Source organism: Pseudophryne corroboree, chromosome 6, assembly GCF_028390025.1.
Source record: "Pseudophryne corroboree isolate aPseCor3 chromosome 6, aPseCor3.hap2, whole genome shotgun sequence".
In the NCBI taxonomy this organism is placed as follows: domain Eukaryota; kingdom Metazoa; phylum Chordata; class Amphibia; order Anura; family Myobatrachidae; genus Pseudophryne; species Pseudophryne corroboree.
Genome location: NC_086449.1, coordinates 68,577,924 through 68,597,614, shown reverse-complemented (window position 1 = coordinate 68,597,614; position 19,691 = coordinate 68,577,924). Strand labels below are relative to the sequence as shown.

General features: G+C 48.6%; 1 protein-coding gene across 1 annotated transcript in view; it reads left to right on the top strand.

The window, feature by feature from the left end:
* The first annotated feature begins 1,043 nt into the window (after window positions 1-1,043).
* Window positions 1,044-19,691, top strand: part of LOC134936167 (gastrula zinc finger protein XlCGF17.1-like) — a 69,804-nt gene continuing 51,156 nt past the window's right edge. Inside the window, exon 1 of the mRNA XM_063931097.1 lies at window positions 1,044-1,244. The gene's annotated coding sequence lies outside the window, so the exon portion shown is untranslated. The remainder of the gene's footprint in view (window positions 1,245-19,691) is intronic.

Sequence of the window (19,691 nt, the reverse complement as noted above, 5' to 3'; positions counted from 1 at the left end):
TGGGGCAATGTAACTGGCACTGAGTGGGGCAATGTAACTGGCACTGAGTGGGGCAATGTATCTGGCACTGAGTGGGGCATGTATCTGGCACAGAGTGGGGCAATGTAACTGGCACTGAGTGGGGCAATGTAACTGGTACTGAGTGGGGCATGTAACCGGCACTGTGGGGCAATGTATCCGGCACCGTGGGGCAATGTATCCGGCACTGTGGGGCATGTATCTGGCACAGAGTGGGGCAATGTAACTGGCACTGAGTGGGGCAATGTAACTGGTACTGAGTGGGGCATGTAACCGGCACTGTGGGGCAATGTATCCGGCACCGTGGGGCAATGTATCCGGCACTGTGGGGCAATGTATCTGGCACTGAGTGCGGCATGTATCTGGCACTGAGTGGGGCATGTATCCGGCACTGTGGGGCAATGTATCTGGCACTGAGTGGGGCAATGTATCTGGCACTGAGTGGGGCATGTATCTGGCACTGAGTGGGGCATGTATCTGGCACTGAGTGGGGCATGTATCTGGCACTGTGGGGCAATGTAACTGGCACTGTGGGGCATGTATCCGGCACTGTGGGGCAATGTAACTGACACTGTGGGGCATGTATCCGGCACTGTGGGGCACTGTAACTGGCACTGTGGACCATTTCCAGTGGCCACACCCCTTCTGGAGCGTGGTCACGCCCATTTTCCACCACGCACGCCAATGGCGCGCGCACATGCTTCTTTTTGTGTGTGGGTGTTTTTTTTTTGGGGGGGGGGGGGATTTTCTATCTTGCCCTGAGCTCCGAAAACCCTAGTTACGCTTCTGTGGGTGAGCAATTAGTGGAGGCAGGCATGCACAGTCCTATAAAAATCAATCATCTCTTCCAAAGCAGTTACACAGCAGTCACATGACTCGGTGACGTCACGGAAGTCCCAGTGCAGCGAGGACGCCAGCTCTTAGCTACTGAGACCTGCACGTCACATGTTCCCGCCCTTCTTCCTCAGTGCCCCGCCCACTCTCCTTTCCCTCATCCCGTGTTTCTATCCAGCCTCCTCCCCATCTCTCGTGTCCCCGCCCCGTCTTCTCATGGACTCTGAGTGACAGCCGAGTCTCCTCCCCCTCCCTAGTGTTGCACGCTCTTTTCATAATCATGTCTCCTCCCAGCCAGGCTCCTCCTCTCTGACTCTCGGCCGGAGCTCGGTCGCGTACCTTGGATTCTTCGTCTGGACTCGGAAATGGTGGTGACGGTGACCGGCAGTGAGGTGAGCGCTGTGCCCGGTGTATCAGAGCCGCCATGCTTGGTGTGTGTGAGCGGCTTCCCGCACAGGGGTGGGGGGGTGAGTGAGCGGCGGGCGGGGGATGTGAGGCCTGTGTCTGTGCTGTTGCGTCATAATAAAGTGCACGTCATACCCCACAGGATGACGTCACCCAGCTGTACTCACTGCCAGCCTGAGGGGTATAGTGACGGAGTAGCCATATATCATGGTAGAGACTAGACCCCTTCTCTGTTTCAGTAACTGAAGAGGAACTAGATTCTTTATTATAAACCCTCTATTTCTGCTGTTTATGTAAATTTTTGCTCCCTGATGTTCAGATAGGTTATTTTTGTCTATGCACCAGTGGACCCTTACGGGCTTGCTTCACTCGCCACGCTTCGGGCTCAGTGTCTTGCTCCGCTTCGCTCGCCACAGATTACTATTCCAAATAGTTTGGGACATGGTTTATGGGGAATGGTCCTCTCCATGAAGGGAAACTAGATGCTACCCTGTTGAAATGTGCACGTAAAAACGGACCGTCGCATGGTCTGGTCACATGGCCTGTGATGTCACTGGCTAACATTTACGAAAGCGGAACTAGACGCTACATCGTACTAGTGACCGCAGCATAACCTCCAGCTTCGGCATGGCATCCCTTGAGAAAAATATGATTGATGATAGAATGATATCTATCTATCTATCATCTGTACATATAAGTTATTTTTAAAGATCTTTGTATTTCACATCCCTGTACATTGTGCATATACCTTATACTCACAAGCAGTGTCGGACTGGTGCATGTAGGGCCCACCGGGGGTATGCAGTGGTAGGGGCCCATGTTTAGGGGTGTGGCCAGTCTGCAGAGGGGGTCTGGCCTGCCACCTCATTGGTTTGACTAACCATTAGAGAGTGCAATGTCTGGGCCCCTTCATAAATATATACAGTAAATTCAGCTGCCGCATGCATGGTAATGTATCAGATTAATAACAGATTAATAACAGCAATGCACTGTAGAAAATACACCATAGTCCAGTATAAGGTAACATATATATATATATATATATATATATATATATATATATATATATATATATATATATATATATATGTATAATTCAAGTGCACAACCTGGAACCTGATCCTTAGAGCAGGAGGCGGGCCCCCAGGCACTGGGGCCCACTGGTGGTTTCCCCTGTGGGCCAGTCCAAGCCTGCTCACAAGCGTGCGAGTCTGTGGTCGCGTTGCATGAAATGATATCCACAGGAAAATACACTGCATAGAAGTTGTTCAAATTATAGGGAGATTCCTTATGTAGTCACTGCTGTTGCAATTTTCCCTATGTAGTTGAATTTGAGTGTATAATCTGTGTATCATTATCTTATCAGCAATCTTGTGCTGCCGGGTTATGTTTCTGTGCAGATTCTTCATGCTCTCATTACTTTTTGCAATTTAGTCACACTGGGGTCAATTCTATTCGGCAACTAAAGAATAGCGCCGGGTATTAGCTCCCGACGCTATTCAATTCTGCTACTAGTTGGCCGCAATTGTCGGGAATTCTTCTCTCATCCCCGGGGAATGAGAAAAGAAACCCGACAAAAGTGCTGCCTCGCGGCCGCCGCGAGGCTGATTCTGTCGGGAATCAGCCTCGCGCCGGGTAGTTAAGTCGGAGAATGCCCGTTCTCCCGACAAAACTACCTGTTAAGTCGGCGAGAACGGGACATCGCCGACTTAACTTTAGCTGAATTGAATAGCGTTGGGAGCTAATTCCCGGCGCTATTCTTTAGTTGCCGAATAGAATTGACCCCACTAACTGAAATGCACGGGATATTATTTTTCTTGCAGTACTATTACTACTGTGCACCACACCCACACTATCTATCTATCCTGTACAGGTGTCAGTGGCTCTTACTTATGACTGCCATATTGATACATACAGTCCTGATTGGACAGAACGGTCACTGCATTCAGCACTAGGAGACGCTCCACTGACCGTTTAGTACCAACTTGTATCATGGTGGGGATCCGGATTTTAGGTCGACAATGTCTAGGTCGACCACTATTGGTCGACAGTAACTAGGTCGACAGGGTCAAAAAGTCGACATGCTCTAGGTCGACAGGCCAAAGGTCTGGGCCCCTTCATAAATATATACAGTAAATGCAGCTGCTGCATGCATGATAATCTACCAGAGTAATAACAGCAATGCACTGTAGAAAATACACCATAGTCCAGTATAAGGTAACATATGTATAATGTATAATTCAAGTGCGCAATCTGGAACCTGATCCTTAGAGCAGGAGGCGGGCCTCCAGGCTGTGGACCCACCAGTGGTTTCCCCTGTTCCCCTGTGGGCCAGTCCATACCTGAATAAGTCAGAACCCTTTCCGACCTAAAACAGTCGGAAACTGACGTCTTTCCGACTAGACCGCAGTTTTCGTCAGGAATTGAATATACCCGTAAGGCTGGATACACACGGTAAGATTATGGCTAAGTTAAGATATCCTACACTATTTCCCTGATCTACTGAACAAACTAAATAGTGCACACACGGTAACATATGGTTTGGCACAATAGGATATAGCATAGCTATGGCTTCTCACTACTGTGATGATACAATATTGTACGTTAACATACACACGGTACAATATGCACTAGATAGTGTACTATCTAGCCAAAATTTGAGCTGCATGTTCATCCAATATAGAACATCGGATCTGACTCACGGGAGGTCGCACTGCACTGTGTGGGTCATTCTGAGTTGATCGCTTGCTAGCTATTTTTTGCAACGCTGCGATCAGATAGTCGCCGCCTATGGGGGAGTGTATTTTAGCTGTGCAAGTGTGCGAACGCTTGTGCAGCCGAGCGGTACAAAAAAGTTTTGTGCAGTTTGAGTAGGTCTGCACTTATTCAGCCGCTGCGATCACTTCAGCCCGTCCGGTCCCGGAATTGACGTCAGGCACCCGCCCTGCAAACGCTTGGGCACGCCTGCATTTTTCCAACAACTCCCAGAAAACGGTCAGTTGACACTCGCAAACGCCCTCTTCCTGTCAATCTCCTTGCGATCGGCTGTGCGAATGGATTCTTCGTTAAATCCATCGCTCAGCACCGATCCGCTTTGTACCCGTACGACGCACTTGCGCATTGCGGTGCATATGCATGCACAGTTTTGCCGAGTTTTGACCTGATAGCAGCACTGCAAAAAAATAGCTAGCGAGCGATCAACTCTGAATAACCCCTCTATGTTGCATACAATATAATGCATACACACAGTATGGGGTCCACACACTGTGCTATTTGTGCTAGGTGCAATTTGAGCCTATGCAATGTGTACGATGCCATTTGGACTAAGTGGGTATACTATTTGGGGGTGGGGGGGCGGGGAGTAAAGCACTTTCCACAGTAGGAGACTGTGGAAAGGGCTTTACTCGGCTGTTCAAACAGCTCAACGGATGGCGGCGGCCAACGATAAAGCGGGAGTGCGCAACTGCGCTCATCGCCCGGCCATACACACTGGCCGAGTTTGAGCTCAAAGTAGCTCAAGTGCCAAAAGTGAGCTATTTTGAGCTCAATGTCGCCCAGTACGTATGGGCCTTTACTCTATCAGACTCTCCACTGTCCTCCTTTCCACCAGACTTTCCTTTAAATTGAATTGTTTTCACTGAAGCCTAAGAACTAACAGTTCACAAGACACAGGGGGGCATATTGTTTTAGCCCTCGCCCCAACCCCTTTAAACTTCTGTAGTATTTAGCATGAGGTTTAATATGGAGAAATGCAAAGTTATGCATTTTAGGACCAAAAACACACATGCAATCCTGTAAATTAAATGGGGTAAATGTAGGGAAATCGTAACTGGAGAAGGATTTTGGGGTGCTCATTGACAGTGGACTTAACAGTGCCCAGTATCAGGGTGCAGCAGCAAAGGCCAATAAGGTATTAGCATGCATGAACGGGGAACAGAGACGAGGGAAGAGAGTGTTATCCTGCCACTGTATAAATCGTTGGTACGCCGCTTCTAGAATACTGTGTACAGTTCTGGTTAGGTGAGAGGAAGTTTCATACCCAGCAACGGAAGGGGTTCTTCACAGTACGAGCAGTAAAGATATGGAATTCTCTGCCAGGAAGGTTGTAATGGTCGACTCAGTTGATGTTTAAGAAAGGGTTAGACAAATTTTTAGCTGAAAAAGTAATCCAAGAGCCTTTAAGAATAGCATATGGCAGTATATGGGTCAGTAAAATTAAATCCAGAGCATAGCAGTAAATTAAAATATAGGTTGAACTCGATGGACAAATTGGGGGGAATTCAAATTTTGAAAAGTCAGTTGGGTGTCTGTTTTTTCCTATCTAATTTGAATTTCACCCATTGTCTTTTCTCTTACGTCCTAGAGGATGCTGGGGTCCATATTAGTACCATGGGGTATAGACGGGTCCACCAGGAGCCATTGGCACTTTTAAGAGTTTAACAGTGTGGGCTGGCTCCTCCCTCTATGCCCCTCCTACCAGACTCAGTTTAGAAAATGTGCCCAGAGGAGCCGGTCACAGCTAGAGGAGCTCTACAGAGCTTCTTTAGAAAAGTTTCGTTTAGAGTTTATTTTACAGGGAGGCTGCTGGCAACAGGTGGGGGGAGCAGTGTCCGCCCTGCGGGGTCTGAGCCACCGTCTACGCTGACTGGACACTGAGCTCCAGACGGGATAGGTTGCTCCCCGCCACAGGGGAACGCTCACCCCAGCAGCATGCCGCCACCCCCTTACAGAGCTGAAGCGTGGCGAGTGAGTCATCGGCTCCCTAACAAGTAGGGAGCCGATATGAAGATGGCGGCTACAGAGTAGGAGCGCAGTACTCGCTGCGCTCCGGGGAAGGGATCAGCGTTATTTGGTGTGGTGCTGTGAGGGGCGCCCTGAGCCGGCGCCTTAACCCTACACTGACCAGAAAGCCTGTCGGGGTCCGCGGATCTCAGCCAGCACAAAATCCTCAGGCCAGTATAATCTTGGAAGAGCCTGAAGACAGTGTCATTAAGGGGGCGGAGCTTCTCCTCAGAGCGGACCCAGCAGCGTACAGCGCCATTTTCCTGCCTGCAGACACGCTGCCAGTGGAAGAGCAGTCCCAGAGCACCTCCAGCTATCTGTATGGTACCAGGGGGTTGTAGAAGGGAGGGGGGGGGGCTGTGTAAAGACTGTGTTACTTATTAAGGGACACAGTCGGCGCTGGTTAAAGGTCTCCCTATACCTATATAACGCTGTGTGTGGGTTGGCTCCAATCTCTGTGTCTCTCTGCCATTCTTGGGGGAGAAACTCTGTCTACCCTGTGTGTATGTGGGGTGTACAAGCAACATGTCTAGAGACTCTGTCTCGTATGCTGCAGAGGATTTATCTTCTCAGGAAGATCCCATCCCATGTAATCAGGATTGCACTGTTGTAGCGCAGATCCCAGCTAGAGAACCGGAGTAGTTAGCCTCTTTTAGGGGGGGGGGCTATTTCTCAGATTTCTGAAAGGGTTGCAAGGACTGAGCATGCAACTCGGGTATTGCAGTCCTCTATGGCAGTATGGTCCGATACTGCTTCCTCGGGGGCCCCCTGTGGTACATTCTCACAAACGTGCTCTTGTCCAAATTATGCAGGATGACACGGATACCTATTCTGACACAGCAGACGGTGATGGGGATGTTTCGAGGGGGACGGCATCACTTGCTAAGGGGGTGCAGTTGATGATGGAGGCCATGCGTGATGTGTTACATATTTCTGACACACATCCTGAGCAGGTTGAGTAGGCCTTTTTCACAGACAGTGAGAAAGCCACTCTCACCTTCCCGGCATCTAAGGAATTAAATGCTATATTTGAAAACCAGAAAAGGTTCTGGTTGCTTTTCCCTTCCCGGAAGATTATAGAAAAAAAATGGGAGTCCCCACCTAAAGTTGACTCCTCTGTCTTAGGCTGTCAAAACAGGTGGCCTTACCAGTCCCGGGATCTACGTCGTGAAAGACCCGGCAGACCGCAAAGTAGATGCTACGCTCAAATCCATATACACGGCTTCAGGGGCTATACTGCAGCCTACTATTGCCTGTGCATGGATTTCAAAAGCTACAGCAAAGTGGTCAATCACTCGATGGATAAAGGTGACGTTGATTTATTTTTACGTAACACAGGATTCTGGAGGGTTCTTGGTTGTATCCATGGCTGCGGGGATCTCATCCATGTCCATCTCGACTCGCAGGGGTCTCTGGCTGCGCCAATGGTCTGCGGACGCAGAATCCAGGAAAAGTGTGGAGAGCCTACCCTATACAGGTCAGGCTCTGTTTGGGGAGTCACTGGATGCATGGATTGCCACGGCCTACCGCGGGTAAGTCTCCTTTTCTCCCCTCAGCTGCACCGACTACGAAGAAGCCTTTTACTCCCAACACGTAACAGTCTTTCTCTGACGTCCTAGTGGATGCTGGGAACTCCGTAAGGACCATGGGGAATAGCGGCTCCGCAGGAGACTGGGCACAAAAGTAAAGCTTTAGGACTACCTGGTGTGCACTGGCTCCTCCCCCTATGACCCTCCTCCAAGCCTCAGTTAGATTTTTGTGCCCGGCCGAGAAGGGTGCATTCTAGGAGGCTCTCCTGAGTTTCTTAGGAAAAGTTTAGTTTTAGGTTTTTTATTTTCAGTGAGACCTGCTGGCAACGGGCTCACTGCATCGAGGGACTAAGGGGAGAAGAAGCGAACCTGCCTGCTTGCAGCCAGCTTGGGCTTCTTGGCTACTGGACACCATTAGCTCCAGAGGGACCGAACACAGGCCCAGCCTCGGAGTCCGGTCCCAGAGCCGCGCCGCCGGCCCCCTTACAGAGCCAGAAGCAAGAAGAGGTCCGGAAAATCGGCGGCAGAAGACATCAGTCTTCACCAAGGTAGTGCACAGCACTGCAGCTGTGCGCCATTGCTCCTCAGGCACACTTCACACTCCGGTCACTGAGGGTGCAGGGCGCTGGGGGGGCGGGCGCCCTGAGCAGCAATAAAAACACCTTGGCTGGCGAAAATACATCACATATAACCCCCAGGGCTATATGGATGTATTTTAACCCCTGCCAGAATCCATAAAAATGCGGGAGAAAAGTCTGCGAAAAAGGGGCGGAGCCTATCTCCTCAGCACACTGGCGCCATTTTCCCTCACAGCTCCGTTGGAGGGAAGCTCCCTGGCTCTCCCCTGCAGTTACTACACTACAGAAAGAGGTTAAAAAAGAGAGGGGGGCACTAATTAGGCGCAGTATTAATAAAACAGCAGCTATAAGGGGAAAAACACTTCTATAAGGTTATCCCTGTGTATATATATAGCGCTCTGGTGTGTGCTGGCATACTCTCCCTCTGTCTCCCCAAGGGGCTAGTGGGGTCCTGTCCTCTATCAGAGCATTCCCTGTGTGTGTGCAGTGTGTCGGTACGATTGTGTCGACATGTATGAGGAGGATAATGGTGTGGAGGCGGAGAAATTGCCTGTAATGGAGTTGTCACCCCCTAGGGAGTCGACACCTGAGTGGCTGAGCTTATGGAAGGAATTACGTGACAAAAATGATGACATGAGACAGCCGGCTACTCAGCTTGTGCCTGTCCAGGCGTCTCAAAAGCCACCAGGGGCTCTAAAACGCCCGTTACCTCAGATGGCAGATACAGACGCCGACACGGATACTGACTCCAGTGTCGACGATGAAGAGACGAATGTGACTTCCAGTAGGGCCACACGTTACAAGATTGAGGCTATGAAAAATGTTTTACATATTTCTGATAATACAAGTACCACTAAAAAGGGTATTATGTTTGGTGAGAAAAAACTGCCTGTAGTTTTTCCTGCATCTGAGGAATTAAATGAAGTGTGTGATGAAGCGTGGGTTTCCCCCGATAAAAAACTGATAATTCCTAAAAGGTTATTAGCATCATACCCCTTCCCGCCAGAGGATAGGGCACGTTGGGAAACACCCCCTAGGGTGGATAAAGCGCTCACACGTTTGTCTAAACAGGTGGCACTACCGTCTCCTGATACGGCCGCCCTTAAGGAACCTGCTGACAGAAAGCAGGAGAATATCCTAAAATGTATATACACCCACACGGGTGTTATACTGCGACCAGCAATCGCCTCAGCCTGGATGTGCAGTGCTGGGGTGGCTTGGTCGGATTCCCTGACTGACAATATTGATACCCTAGATAGGGACAGTATATTACTGACTATAGGGCATTTGAAAGATGCATTTCTATATATGCGTGATGCACAGAGGGATATTTGCCGACTGGCATCAAGAGTAAGTGCGCTGTCCATTTCTGCCAGGAGAGGGTTATGGACGAGGCAGTGGTCAGGTGATGCAGATTCCAAAAGGCATATGGAAGTATTGCCTTATAAAGGGGAGGAGTTATTTGGGGTAGGTCTATCAGACCTGGTGGCCACGGCAACTGCTGGGAAATCCACATTTTTACCCCAGGCAGCCTCTCAACATAAGAAGACGCCGTATTATCAGGCGCAGTCCTTTCGGCCCCATAAGGGCAAGCGGGCAACAGGCTCCTCTTTTCTGCTCCGTGGCAGAGGGAGAGGAAAAAGGCTGCAGCAAACAGCCAGTTCCCAGGAACAGAAGCCCTCTCCCGTTTCTGCCAAGTCCTCAGCATGACGCTGGGGCTTTAATAGCGGACTTAGGCACGGTGGGGGCTCGTCTCAAGAATTTCAGCGTGCAGTGGGCTCACTCACAGGTGGACCCCTGGATCCTTCAGGTGGTATCTTAGGGGTACAAATTGGAATTCGAGACGTCTCCCCCTCGCCGTTTCCTAAAGTCTGCTTTACCGACATCTCCCTCCGACAGGGAGGCGGTATTGGAAGCCATTCACAAGCTGTATTCCCAGCAGGTGATAATCAAGGTACCCCTCCTGCAACAGAGAAAGGGGTATTATTCCACGCTGTTTGTGGTACCGAAGCCGGATGGCTCGGTGAGACCTATTTTAAATCTGAAATCCTTGAACACTTACATACAAAGGTTCAAATTCAAGATGGAGTCACTCAGAGCGGTGATTGCGAACCTGGAAGAAGGGGATTATATGGTGTCTTTGGACATCAAGGATGCTTGCATCCATGTCCCAATTTACCCTTCTCACCAAGGGTACCTCAGGTTTGTGGTACAGAACTGTCACTATCAGTTTCAGACGCTGCCGTTTGGTTTGTCCACGGCACCCCGGGTCTTTACCAAAGTAATGGCCGAAATGATGATACTCCTTCGAAGGAAGGGAGTTTTAGTTATCCCTTACTTGGACGATCTACTGATGAGGGCAAGATCCAGGGAACAGTTGGTAGTCGGGGTAGCACTATCTCAAGTAGTGTTGCGGCAGCACGGTTGGATTCTCAATATTCCAAAATCGCAGCTGATCCCGACGACACGTCTTCTATTCCTAGGGATGATCCTGGACACAGTCCAGAAAAAGGTGTTTCTCCCGGAGGAGAAAGCCAGGGAGTTATTTGAACTAGTCAGAAACCTCCTAAAACCAGGCCAAGTGTCAGTGCATCAATGCACAAGGGTCCTGGGAAAAATGGTGGCTTCCTACGAAGCAATCCCATTCGGCAGATTCCACGCAAAATCTTTCCAGTGGGACCTGCTGGACAAATGGTCCGGATCGCATCTTCAGATGCATCAGCGGATAACCCTGTCACCAAAGACAAGGGTGTCTCTCCTGTGGTGGTTGCAGAGTGCTCATCTTCTAGAGGGCTGCAGATTCGGCATTCAGGACTGGGTCCTGGTGACCACGGATGCCAGCCTGCGAGGCTGGGGAGCAGTCACACAGGGAGGAAATTTCCAGGGCTTGTGGTCAAGCCTGGAGACATCACTTCACATAAATATCCTGGAGCTAAGGGCCATTTACAATGCCCTAAGCCAAGCAAGACCTCTGCTTCAAGGTCAGCCGGTGCTGATCCAGTTGGACAACATCACGGCAGTCGCCCACGTGAACAGACAGGGCGGCACAAGAAGCAGGAGGGCAATGGCAGAAGCTGCAAGGATTCTTCGCTGGGCGGAAAATCATGTGATAGCACTGTCAGCAGTGTTCATTCCGGGAGTGGACAACTGGGAAGCAGACTTCCTCAGCAGGCACGACCTCCACCCGGGAGAGTGGGGACTTCACCCAGAAGTCTTCCACATGATTGTAAACCGTTGGGAAAAACCAAAGGTGGACATGATGGCGTCCCGCCTCAACAAAAAACTGGACAGGTATTGCGCCAGGTCAAGGGACCCTCAGGCAATAGCTGTGGACGCTCTGGTAACACCGTGGGTGTACCAGTCAGTGTATGTGTTTCCTCCTCTGCCTCTCATACCCAAGGTACTGAGAATTATAAGACGGAGAGGAGTAAGAACTATACTCGTGGCTCCGGATTGGCCAAGAAGGACTTGGTACCCGGAACTTCAAGAGATGCTCACAGAGGACCCGTGGCCTCTACCTCTAAGAAGGGACCTGCTCCAGCAAGGACCCTGTCTGTTCCAAGACTTACCGCGGCTGCGTTTGACGGCATGGCGGTTGAACGCCGGATCCTGAAGGAAAAAGGCATTCTGGAAGAAGTCATTCCTAGGGAAGAGGGGAGGTATCCTGCACTACCTATTTGAAAAGTGATGAAAAGTATATAACAGACCAGCAATATGGAATAGTGTTTGGGAAAAATATTCCAGAAACAAATTATCCTGCTGGTGGTGCTCCCCAAGGTCAAAAACAAATAAATCACAAGAGAAAGTTGTTCCTTGAAAGAGATCAGGGAACCAAGAAGTAACCTCTTTGTGGGGGCACTCTTAATCAACAATTGAATTTAAAACATAGCTTTTATTTAGTCAAAAATTAAAAAATAGATATGGTATTTAACCTTTTCCAAACATGATTTTTAAGTATATGTAGAATAATTAGGTTCAAGAACAAATTAAATATGCTCAAAGTTGAGAGTTCTTTGTCCTAACTAATCAGGCCACACAGTGTGGATCGCCCATAGGTGAAAATATAATATCTTATGAGAAGAACAATAAAAAGATTAAAGCAATTTCTCAGTGGTCAGAAAAATAATCATATTCTGACCTAACGGCACGTCAAAAATTCATAGCAGGACATCCAGCCAGCAGCTTATAATTCATTAAGAAAAATATCAAACAGTATCTCGCACAGTCACATAATGGTTATACATGTCACTCTTATTGTAGTAAGATTACCACGAGCATTATAGATAGTTTTGTGACAAAAAAATATATATATTCCCAAATACCTGTAAAAAATATATATATAAATAAATAAACTATGCATCCACTGGAGATATAGTTAATTGTTTTCACTGATGAGAAAAAGGAGACATATAAACAGCTCTTGTAGATCAAAGCAACAGACTGTTATCTATAAATAACCAATTAATTGGAAATATCAATTAATGATTTTGCAAAAAACAAAGAAAAAATAATAATAATACCTGAACGATGACAGTCTCCCTGTAAATAAGATCATGAAATATGGTCATGTAGTCAACATAAGGAGTCTAAGTACTCCACAAATTATGACTGTTAGTTCTAGATAGGAAATGTAACAATATTTAGTTTCAGCAAAGAAAATAACACTGATTTGAGTCTTTCTGTGACAAATTGCAGAGTGCAGGTATAGGTTCACAAAGATATATTTCTAACGAGATAAAGCTCCCAAATACATGATGGGGAGAGTAATAATCATTCTCTTTAACATGACAAAATTTTCTGAACAGTCTCCTGCTATAGATAGTAAAGGAGCCCGTACCATATGTCTGGCCAACCTCTGCTGCCTTCCCATGTGTGTGCAGGCACACAGTGAATGAGAGGTGAGAGAGCCGGTCCGACGGTAACGGGCCGAAGAAAGAAAGAAGTGGTTCGTCTGTCACCCGCTGCGGCACCCTGCAACCCTGTTAACCGTAGTCAGCGCAGAGTTAACAGGAATCGCCAAGCAGGTGATGAGAGTGCACTGAAATACCTAATGGGGATAAGGTGTCCCCATATGCAGCTGCTGCGGCTGGCGTCTCCGTCAGTGCCGTGGTCCGGGCCCAGTGACGTATCTCGGGATTCCGGAAATAGCGTCATGTGACGCTCAAGAACAGAACGTACGTTTCACCCTGCGGCGGGCTTGATCACCATCTGCCTAAGTGGTATACCCCTTCATGGGGATTTAAATGATAGTGACCCAATCATAGCTTAGTGAATTTATGAATGACAGTTAGACCGTCCAATAGGGGAGTAATTAAATCATTAGTTTCCATATGGTCTGAGGATTTCACTGATTAAGCAGAGGAATTTAAAAAAGGTTGATTCCTATTGCCGATTTTTAACACCTTTTTAAAATAAAATAAAATAAAAGGATAGAGGAGAATCAACAAGTATGGGATACTTATAGTGAAAAGTATCTATAATAGGGAAAAAATAAAAATAAATATAAATATAAAGAATAAAGATATAGTAAATAATGAGAAATAAATAATAATAAATATAAAATATAAAAATAATAATAATAAGATTGAAAAAAATATAAATAGATATCAAAATATGATAATTAGATAATAATTAATGAAGTCATTCCTACCCTGATCAAAGCCAGGAAGGATGTGACCGCAAAGCATTATCACCGCATTTGGCGAAAATATGTTGCGTGGTGTGAGGCCAGGAAGGCCCCAACGGAGGAATTTCAACTGGGTCGATTCCTGCATTTCCTGCAAACAGGAGTGTCTATGGGCCTCAAATTGGGATCCATTAAGGTTCAGATTTCGGCCCTGTCGATTTTCTTCCAGAAAGAACTGGCTTCAGTTCCTGAAGTTCAGACGTTTGTCAAGGGGGTGCTGCATATACAGCCTCCTTTTGTGCCTCCAGTGGCACCTTGGGATCTCAATGTAGTTTTGGGGTTCCTAAAATCACATTGGTTTGAACTGCTTAAATCTGTGGATTTGAAATATCTCACATGGAAAGTGGTCATGCTGTTGGCCCTGGCTTCGGCCAGGCGCGTGTCAGAATTGGCGGCTTTATCTTATAAAAGCCCTTACCTGATTTTTCATACGGACAGGGCAGAATTGAGGACTCGTCCTCAATTTCTCCCTAAGGTGGTTTCAGCGTTTCACCTGAACCAGCCAATTGTGGTACCTGCGGCTACTAGGGACTTGGAGGACTCCAAGTTGCTGGACGTTGTCAGGGCCCTGAAAATATGTTTCCAGGACGGCTGGAGTCAGAAAATCTGACTCGCTGTTTATCCTGTATGCACCCAACAAGCTGGGTGCTCCTGCTTCTAAGCAGACTATTGCTCGTTGGATTTGTAGTACAATTCAGCTTGCACATTCTGTGGCAGGCCTGCCACAGCCAAAATCTGTAAAAGCCCATTCCACAAGGAAGGTGGGCTCATCTTGGGCGGCTGCCCGAGGGGTCTCGGCTTTACAACTTTGCCGAGCAGCTACTTGGTCAGGGGCAAACACGTTTGCAAACTTCTACAAATTTGATACCCTGGCTGAGGAGGACCTGGAGTTCTCTCATTCGGTGCTGCAGAGTCATCCGCACTCTCCCGCCCGTTTGGGAGCTTTGGTATAATCCCCATGGTCCTTACGGAGTTCCCAGCATCCACTAGGACGTCAGAGAAAATAAGAATTTACTTACCGATAATTCTATTTCTCGTAGTCCGTAGTGGATGCTGGGCGCCCATCCCAAGTGCGGATTGTCTGCAATACTTGTACATAGTTATTGTTAACTAAATCGGGTTATTGTTGTTGTGAGCCATCTATCCAGAGGCTCCTCTGTTATCATGCTGTTAACTGGGTTCAGATCACAAGTTGTACGGTGTGATTGGTGTGGCTGGTATGAGTCTTACCCGGGATTCATAAATCCTTCCTTATTGTGTACGCTCGTCCGGGCACAGTATCCTAACTGAGGCTTGGAGGAGGGTCATAGGGGGAGGAGCCAGTGCACACCAGGTAGTCCTAAAGCTTTACTTTTGTGCCCAGTCTCCTGCGGAGCCGCTATTCCCCATGGTCCTTACGGAGTTCCCAGCATCCACTACGGACTACGAGAAATAGAATTATCGGTAAGTAAATTCTGATTTTTCGGCCCACTAGGCCTAGAAAGAACAAGCCCTCTCACACCTTCTTTAGAGATGGTCGTGCCAAATCCAAAAAGCCTGCTCCCTCAGGTTCCCAGGACCAGAAGCCTGCTCCTGGTACCTCAAAGTCCTGAGAATGACAGTGGCCCGCAAAGCCTGGAGGAAGGTCAGGTGGGAGCAAGACTCCGGCATTTCAGCCACGTCTGGGTGTCGTCTGGCTTGGACCCCTGGATACAGGATATTGTGTCCCGGTGGTACACGCTGGAGTTTCAAACTCTCCCACATCACCGATTCTTCAAATCAGGCTTGCCGGCTTTGCCAGCAGACAGTGCTATTCTACTGGACGCTATTAGAAAATTGTCCGAGGTTATTGTTCCAGTTCCACCTCATCAGTTGACCAAAGGTTACTATTCAAACCTTTTTGTGGTACCAAAGCCGGATTGTTCAGTAAGGCCAATTCTGAACTTGAAAACTTTGAACCCTTATCTCAGGGACTTCAAAATCAAGATAGAGTCTCTGAGGGCAGTAATCTCAGGACTGACCGAGGTGGAGTTCATGGTGTCCCTGGACATCAAGGATGCGTACCACCACATATTTCCATTTGGTCGCCGCATCAGGCGTATCTCAGGTTTGCACTGTTAGACGATCACTATTCGTTTCAGGCACTGCCGTTCAGTCTCTCCACCAAGGGTCTTCACCGAGGTGATGGCAGAGATGATGGTTCTCCTCCGCAAGCAGGGAGTGAACATTATTCCATATCTGGACGATCTGCTGATCACGGCATCGTCCAAGGAGAAGTTGTTAAGATCCATTACTCTCACAACGCATCTGCACAAGGAGCACGGTTGGATTCTGAACCTTCCAAAGTCTCATCTGGAGCTAACATGGAGGCTATCTTTCCTGGGGATGAACCTCAACACGGAGGTGCAGAGGGTGTTTCTACTGGTAAAGAAAGCCTTGGTGATTCAAACCATGTTCTGGGATGTCTTGAAGCCTGCCAGGGTGTCGGTTCATCAGTGCATCCGCCTTCTGGGGAAGATGGTTGCCTCCTTCTAAGCTCTGCAGTACGGAAGGTTTCATGCTCGATCCTTTCAACTGGATCCCTTGGACCAGTGGTCGGGATCTCACCTACACATGCACCAGAGGATACGTCTGTCTCCGAAAGCCAGGATTTCGCTTACCTGGTGGCTACAACTACGCCTTCTGGAGGGCCGAAGGTTCGGAGTTCAGGACTGGATCCTTCTAACCACGGATGCAAGTCTAATAGGTTGGGGAGCAGTTGCTCAAGGGGAGACCTTCCAAGGAAGGTGGTCAAGTCAGGAGTCCTTTCTTCCAATAAACATCCTGGAGCTAAGAACCGTATACAATGGCCTCCAAGCAGCACACCACCTACAGGATCGTGCTGTTCAGGTGCAGTCGGATAACGTGACCACAGTGGCCTACATAAACCGACAAGGCAGAACGAAGAGCAGGGCTGCAATGTCAGAGGTGACAAAAATCCTCCTCTGGGCAGAAAGGCACGCTGTAGCGATGTCAGCAAGCTTCATTCCGGGAGTAGACAACTGGGAAGCGAACTTCCTCAGCAGACACGATCTCCATCCAGGAGAGTGAGGTGTTCGAGGAGGTAACCTGTTGGTGGAGGGTTCCTCACATAGACATGATGGCCTCTCGCCTCAACAAGAAGCTGCGGAGGTACTGTTCCAGGTCGAGGGACCCAAAGGCAGTGGCTATGGACGCACTAGTAACGCCGTGGGTGTTCACGTCAGTGTATGTATTCCCTCCACTTCCTCTAATTCCAAGAGTTCTACAGCTTGTAAAAAGAACAAAGGTTCTGGCAATCCTCATTGCTCCAGACTGGCAAGGAGGGCTTGGTACGCGGATCTGCTGGATCTACTGCTGGAAGATCCAAGGCCCCTACCTCTTCGGGAGGATCTTCTACTGCAGGGGCCGTTCGCTTATCAAGACTTACCACGGCTACATTTGATGGCATGGTGGTTGAGCGCTAGATATTAGCTCGGAAGGGCATGCCGAGCGAGAATATTCCTATTCTGATACAGGCTAGGAAGGGGGTAACGTCTAAACATTACCATCGAATTTGGAAAAAATATGTCTTGGTGCGAATCCCAGAAATTTTCTGCGGTGGAGTTTCAACTTGGACGTTTTCTCCTTTTCCTGCAGGCAGGTGTGGATATGGGCCTGAGATTGGGCTCCATCAAGGTCCAGACCTCAGCTTTGTTCATTTTCTTCCAGAAACAATTGGCTGTCCTCCCTGAGGTTGACCTTTTTTAAAGGGGTTCTGCACATCCAGCCTTCCTTTGTGGCACCAACGGCACCCTGGGCTCTTGATGTGGTGTTATAGTTCCTGCAGTCGGATTGGTTTGAGCCTCTACAGCAGGCTGAAATCAAGTTTCTCACATGGAAGGCGGTAACTTTGTTGGCCTTGGCTTCGGCTCGACGTGTCCGAATTGGGGGCTTTGTCCTGTAAAAGTCCCCATCTGGTCTTCCATGTAGATTGGGCGGAACTCCGTACTCGACAACAGTTCCTTCCTAAGGTTGTGTCAGCTTTTCATATCAACCAACCTATTGTGCCAGTGGCTACTGACTCATCAATTACTTCAAAGGCTGTGGATGTTGTGAGGACTTTGAAGATTTATGTTAAGAGGACGGCACATCACAGAAAATCTGACTCGCTGTTTGTCCTCTATGAACCCAAGAAAATTGGGTGTCCTGTTTCTAAGCAGTCAATTTCCCTCTGGATCAGGTTGACCATCCAGCATGCATATTCTACGGCAGGATTGCCATGTCCAGAATCTGTAAAGGCCCACTCTACTCGTAATGTGTGTTCTTCCTGGGCGGCTGCCCGGTGTGTCTTGGCTGTACAGCTTTGCCGAGCATCTACTTTGTCTGGATCGAACACGTTTGCTAAGTTTTACAGGTTCGATACTTTGGCCTCTGATGACCTCAAGTTTGGTCAAGCAGTTCTGCAGGAGCCTGCGCGCGCTCCCTCCCGTTCTGTGAGCTTTGGTACATCCCCATGGTACTAATATGGTCCCCAGCATACTCTAGGATGTAAGAGAAAATAGGATTTTAATCATCTACCTGTAAATCCTTTTCTCGTAGTCCGTAGAGGATGCTGGGTGCCCGCCCAGCGCTTTTTTATCCTGCAGTGGTTGTCTGGTTCAGTACTGCCTGGTTCCTAGGTAAGTTCTGTGTTCTGTACTGTTTCAGCTGTTGCTGAGTTTTCCGGCATGTTGGCCGGATTTGCCATGTTGTGTGAGCTGGTATGAATCTCGCCACTATCTGTGTATTTCCTTCTCTCGAAGTATGTCGTCTCCTCTGGCACAGTTTCTAGTCTGCTAGGAGGGGCATAGAGGGAGGAGCCAGCCCACACTGTTAAGCTCTTAAAGTGCCAATGGCTCCTGGTGGACCTGTCTATACCACATGGTACTAATATGGTCCCCAGCATCCTCTACGGACTACGATAAAAGGATTTACCGGTAGGTAATTAAAATCCTATTTCTCTGACGTCCTAGTGGATGCTGGGGACTCCGTCAGGACCATGGGGATTAGCGGCTCCGCAGGAGACAGGGCACAAAAGTAAAAGCTTTAGGATCAGGTGGTGTGCACTGGCTCCTCCCCCTATGACCCTCCTCCAAGCCTCAGTTAGGTTTTTGTGCCCGTCCGAGCAGGGTGCAATCTAGGTGGCTCTCCTAAAGAGCTGCTTAGGAAAAGTTTTTTAGGTTTTATTCTCAGTGAGTCCTGCTGGCAACAGGCTCACTGCATCGAGGGACTTAGGGGAGAGAAGTCAACTCACCTGCGTGCAGGATGGATTGGCTTCTTAGGCTACTGGACACCATTAGCTCCAGAGGGATCGAACACAGGCCCAGCCATGGAGTCCGGTCCCGGAGCCGCGCCGCCGACCCCCCTTGCAGATGCTGAAGATTGAAGAGGTCCAGAGACAGGCGGCAGAAGACTTTTCAGTCTTCCTGAGGTAGCGCACAGCACTGCAGCTGTGCGCCATTGTTGTCAGCACACTTCACACAGCGTGTCACTGAGGGTGCAGGGCGCTGAGGGGGGCGCCCTGGCAGCAATGTATAGTACCTTTTTATGGCTAAAAATACATCACATATAGCCCTTGAGGCTATATGGATGTATTTAACCCCTGCCAGATATCACAAACTCCGGAGAAGAAGCCCGCCGAAAAGGGGGCGGGGCCTATTCTCCTCAGCACACAGCGCCATTTTCCCTCACAGAAATGCTGGTGGGAAGGCTCCCATGCTCTCCCCTGCACTGCACTACAGAAACAGGGTTAAAACAGAGAGGGGGGGGCACTGATTTGGCGATATGAATATATATATTAAAATGCTATAAGGGAAAAACACTTATATAAAGGTTGTCCCT